General features: G+C 40.2%; 1 pseudogene; it reads right to left on the bottom strand.

Moving 5' to 3' along the window:
- Positions 1 to 4468: 4468 nt before the first annotated feature.
- Positions 4469 to 4761, bottom strand: LOC119505881 (annotated as a pseudogene).
- Positions 4762 to 5130: the final 369 nt, after the last annotated feature.

Genomic DNA, 5130 nt, shown 5'->3' with positions numbered 1-5130 from the left:
TTTTTCCTTTTTTTTTATTGTAGAATATAACATATTTACATAGAAGTGATAACTTTGCATGTGCAAATTAACAAGTAGTCAGAGAGCAAATTTCAAAGAATGTTATGGGTTATAGTTCCACAGTTTCATTTATTTCCTTATTGTGAAATATAGCATATATGCAAAAAGGTGATAACTTTCAAAGTACGATTTAACAAGTAGTTATATAGGAAATTTCCAAGAATGTTATGGGTTACAGTATCATAGTTTCAGTTGTTTCCTTATTGTGAAATATATATATATATATATATATATATAAAGGTGATAACTTTTAAATTACAGTTTGGTCTATTGTCTTTTGGTCAGCATAATGTTTTGGGAGATTCATTCATGCTGTCTTGTATATTAGTAGTTAGTTCCTTTTTATGGCTGTGTAGTATTTAATTATATGAGTACATCAATTTTGATTATCATTCTCCTATTGATAGATATTTGGATTATTTTCACTTTACACTATTATGAATAAGGCTGCTATAAATCTTCTTGTATGAGTCTTTGTGGACGTGAGTTTTCATTTCTCCTGGGTAAATATCCAGAGATGGATTCTGATCATGGTTAGATGCATATTTAACTTTGTAAGAAACTGACAAACAGTTCTTCAAAGGATTTGTACATTTTACACTTCTACTGGTTTGTGTATATTATGTCCCCCAGAAAGAGCAATGTTCTTTGATGCAATCTTGTGAAGGGCAGATGTCTTAGTGTTGATTAGGTTGGAATTTATTGGTTCAGTGTTTCCATGGAGATGTGACTCAATCAACTATGGGTGAGACCTTCCATTAGATTAATTCTATGTAGGTGTTGCCTCACCCATTCAGGGTGGGTCTTTATTGGATCACTGGAGTACCTTAAAAAGAGCCACACAGGCCCAGACACAGGGCAGCTATGAGTGACATTTTAGAGAGCAACTGACAGTGACATTCTAAAAGAGGAGCTGCAGCTAAGAGATGACAAAACGCCCCAAGAGCAACATTTTGGAGAATGCCATTTTGAAATGCAATCTGGGAGCAAGCAGACACCAGCCACGTGCCTTCTGAGCTAACAGAGGTTTTCGGATGCCAATGGCCATCCTTCATTGAAGGTACCCCGTAGTTGATGCCTTACCTTGGACACTTTATGGCCTTAAGACTGTAATTTTGTAACCAAATAAACCCCCTTTATGAAAGCCAATCCATTTCTGTATTTTGCATAACGTCAGCATTAGCAAACTGGAACAATCAGTATTGTATGGAAGTTCCAGTTGCCTCACATCCTGGCCAACATGTGATATTTTCATTTTTTGTAATTTTAGCCGGTCTCATGAATGTGAAGTGGCATTTCATTGTGGTCTTGATTTGAATTTCCCTTATGATGAATGATATTGAGCACATTTTCATGTGCTTATTGGCCATTTGAAAGCCTTCTTCTGTGAAGTGTCAGTTCAAATCTTTTGCCCATTTAAAGCCAGTTTGAATGGTTTGTTACTTGCAAATGAAAGAATTCTGATTAAAACAAAATGCCTGTGTGAATAACCAGATATTCTGGAATAACTGATAACAGAGTTAAATCTTGACAAAAGGCTGTTTATCATTTGGACAAAAGAGAGACTCTGCACATTAGTTGTTCCCATCTCCCTCGTTTCCAAATTGAAGACTCACATATGTCCTGTCTGACTGAGAGGGCTGCATCATGTGCCTGAACCTGAATCAAGGGGAGCTGGGAAGCTGGCTTCTTCCGTGGAGAACATGGACTCGTAGTATGCTCAGGAGATGGTGGGTGACCACAAATGTCCATTCCGTATTAAGACATTACTAAGTACTACAGTTAATTGAGATTAAAAGGAGAGTGAAAATGCTTTGTCATTCTCATTGTCTCTGTTTCTTGGGGGAAAAAAGAAAATAGAAAGAAAGAATGGTTTGGATAGAGAAGGGAACATCCCTAATTGTGGCAGATGCTAAATTAGATTACATGAGTTTATTTGATTAATTTGTGTGCTGTTTGATACATTTATCTATTTATCTCTCTGTTCTGTAACTGAGCGTACATGCTAATGGCATTGTAGGATTAAACAGACCCTTGTGGGCCAGCCTGGGAACCTACCCACAACGTATAACATTGTGCAGTGAATGGAGGCAGCAGCAACATCTGGGACATGACTTTCCATTTCCTGATTGAAACCTTTTTGCTCTTGACCTGGCCAGGCTGGTTGCAAGGTGTATCTTGGCAGGATGACAAAGACCCCTGTGGCATTACTGAGGCTCTTTAGGTTGCAAAAACCAAAATCCACTCAAGCTAACTTACACCAACGAGGGAAATTTATTACAAGGATCAGAGGTATCTCTTGGAATTTAAAGGTAGGAAGCGCAATCTCGCCCCACGAAGGACTGAACCAGGACTCTGAAAACCCTCCGAAGCCAAAATGGTATATCTCTGTCTCTATTTGTCTGTCTGTGTCTCTGTCTCAGCATGCTTTGCATGATTCCTCATCCCTGCTTCTCTCTAAACATCTGCTTCATTTTTTTCTTCTCTGCAGACTGACTTTCTCTGTTTTTACACACATGACAGAAAATGGTCATTCTAGTTCCCTACATAGCCTTTTTGTTCAAGAGCATGCAAAGACAAATGGGCATTTCTGAGTCTCAATTCCAGATGCCTGGGACAGAGAATCTCTTTGGCCTAGCTTGGTCCGGTGTCCACCCTGGTGGCCATTTGGTTAGCTGTGGAGGGGTTGAACCAGAGGCCTGAAGAGAGCTCTCCAAGAAAGGGGAATTGAGAGGGCAGGCAAATTGATGCACAGGTATAATAATCCTCCTCTTGTTTCCTCACAATCAGAAATGCCTGTGAGTACCTGGTGGTGGCCAGAGGAGACAAAGGGACTCTGGGAATAAGTCCTGATCATTAGTCCTTTAGGGGCAATTGACTTCTTGCTATCTGTAAGACTGGGATTTTGGTAGATTGCAAAAAAAAAAAAAAAAAGGCCATAGTGTTCCACTCCTTCTGGTATTTATGGTTTTGCAATGTGCCTTTTCACCCCTTCCCACCAAGAAGTGGAATCTGTTCTCTTCCCCTTGATTCTGGGCTGAACTTGTCATTTGCTCTGGCCAATAGAATGCAACAGGAATGAGGGGTGTTGGTCCTAAGCCTGAACCTCAGGAAGCCTTGCATGCTTCCCCTTGCCCTCTTGGAATCTTATTGCCGCCATTTAAAATGCCAGAAGTGGCCTGCTAGATGAAGAGATATGGCCCAATCACCTCCTTTGCCCCTACTACCAGTCAGTTGCCACATGTTAGGGATGCCACCCAAGACCAAGTGGATCCCAGCTGAGCAGCCAGGTCACTGCAGACCAGTGAGCAAGCCCAGTGAAGATCAATTGAGCCTGATCCAGATCAACAGACCCACCCAGCAGATCCCTAGACTCATGAACAATAATAAATGGTAGTTTTAAGCTACTAAATTTTGGGATGATTTGCTGTGCTGCAAAAGTTAACTGATACAGGGAGATTGGTAATCTGGGTTTTGGTAAATGAGGTGAAGAATCTATTTCTAAAATAAAGATAATTCCTAGGTTTTGTGTGAATAGCTGTGTCAACTTGGACAAGTCATTTTAACTTCACTGTGTGTCAGTTTCCTCTTTTGATAAATAGAGATAATAAAACTTTTTTTTTTTTTTTCTGACTAGGTTGTCAGGAAGAGCAAATGGGAGAAAGGATGGGACAGCATATTCTAAAACAGGAAGTTGTGGATCATTTCTCTACATTCTGTTTTTTGTTTTATCATCAAAACATTAATAACTTGAGGAATTCATGCAGTGAGTCCCTTTTATAGAGTTGAAAGCACCTTGCTCCTTACCTTGGTCTCTGAGGCCCGGCGTGATCTGGACTCTGCTGTTCTTTCCACTTCCTCTTCTGCCTCCCGCCCTGTTCCAGGGAACCCTGGAACTCGGGGTTTCCTTGGTTCCTCCCACGTGCCAGGCCCCTCTCCACACCAGACACCTTGAACTTGCTGTTCCTCCCATGGGAAAACCTTCCCACAGTTCTTATTTGAACCAGTGTTCAGGTACAGTTTAATTGTTATAATTCAGATAGGATCAGATTAAGTCATACTATTAGAAATTAATATATGCTATGTGTTTTGAATCCAAACAATCAAAAAGACAAGAAGAAAACCTTTGTCCTCTTCTATAGCATCCTTTTTTTTATTATTATTAAAAAAGAAATTTGTTTATTGATGGCAAGAAGATGCAAACAATATAAAAATTAAAAGTTTATCTGGCATTTAACTGACTTTTCTTCCACTACTTGTCAAATGGGAGTTGGATTTTATTTGTGCATTTTCTAAGGACCCTGATCTGTTATGAAATTCTTATGCAGGCAGAAGCTGTAGGGCAGATTCCTTAAGCGATTCTTGGGATAATTCTTATGAGCGTGGGGGGAATTAATTCCTCAAATGCCTACTTCTTTCTCTTCTGTTTCATGTGTACTACAAAATAGTCATTGCATGTGATGTCAAGCCCAGCAGTTAGTGACAAGAAGCCCTGGTAGCCCACTTTACCATCTTGACACTGGTCCAGATCCTTCATTATTTTGTCCAAGCCAGAGGGTCTTTTTGATTTTCCAAAAATCCGGGGAGCTCCTTCTCCATGAATACTCTCAGGTCCTCCTTTGTTAAGTAGCCTTTATCCCTGGCAAATTTGTGAAACGTAAACATCATAGTTTCTAGGGCATGTTCCATTTGAGATGGCATTTTGATGAGATCTGCTGAAACCTTGGCTGGGAGGCACAGGGCGGATGCTCAGCGAGCTGGGACTCGGAGCCAGTCTCTATAGTGTCCTTTTAATTCAGGGATGAGAACCTTGACTAACCCAGGAGAAGTGATGGGAGAGTAAGGGGTGGGCTGGTCACGGGACCCTCAGGAAAACCTGTTTCCTGGGGCAATTAACTAATTAATTAGTTAGCAGTTTTATTGAGATAAATTTAATATCATTAAATGTACCCATTTTAGGGGTACTAGTCTATGGCTTTGAGTATATTTACAGAGTTGTGCAACTGCCACCACAGTCTAATTTTAGAACATTCCCATCACCCCAAAAAGAAACCTCATGCCCATTTACAG

The sequence above is a fragment of the Choloepus didactylus genome, chromosome 11 (genome assembly GCF_015220235.1).
Source record: "Choloepus didactylus isolate mChoDid1 chromosome 11, mChoDid1.pri, whole genome shotgun sequence".
Taxonomy (NCBI): domain Eukaryota; kingdom Metazoa; phylum Chordata; class Mammalia; order Pilosa; family Megalonychidae; genus Choloepus; species Choloepus didactylus.
Note: the sequence above shows the minus strand (reverse complement) of the source record. Positions and strands in the feature narration are given on the sequence as shown.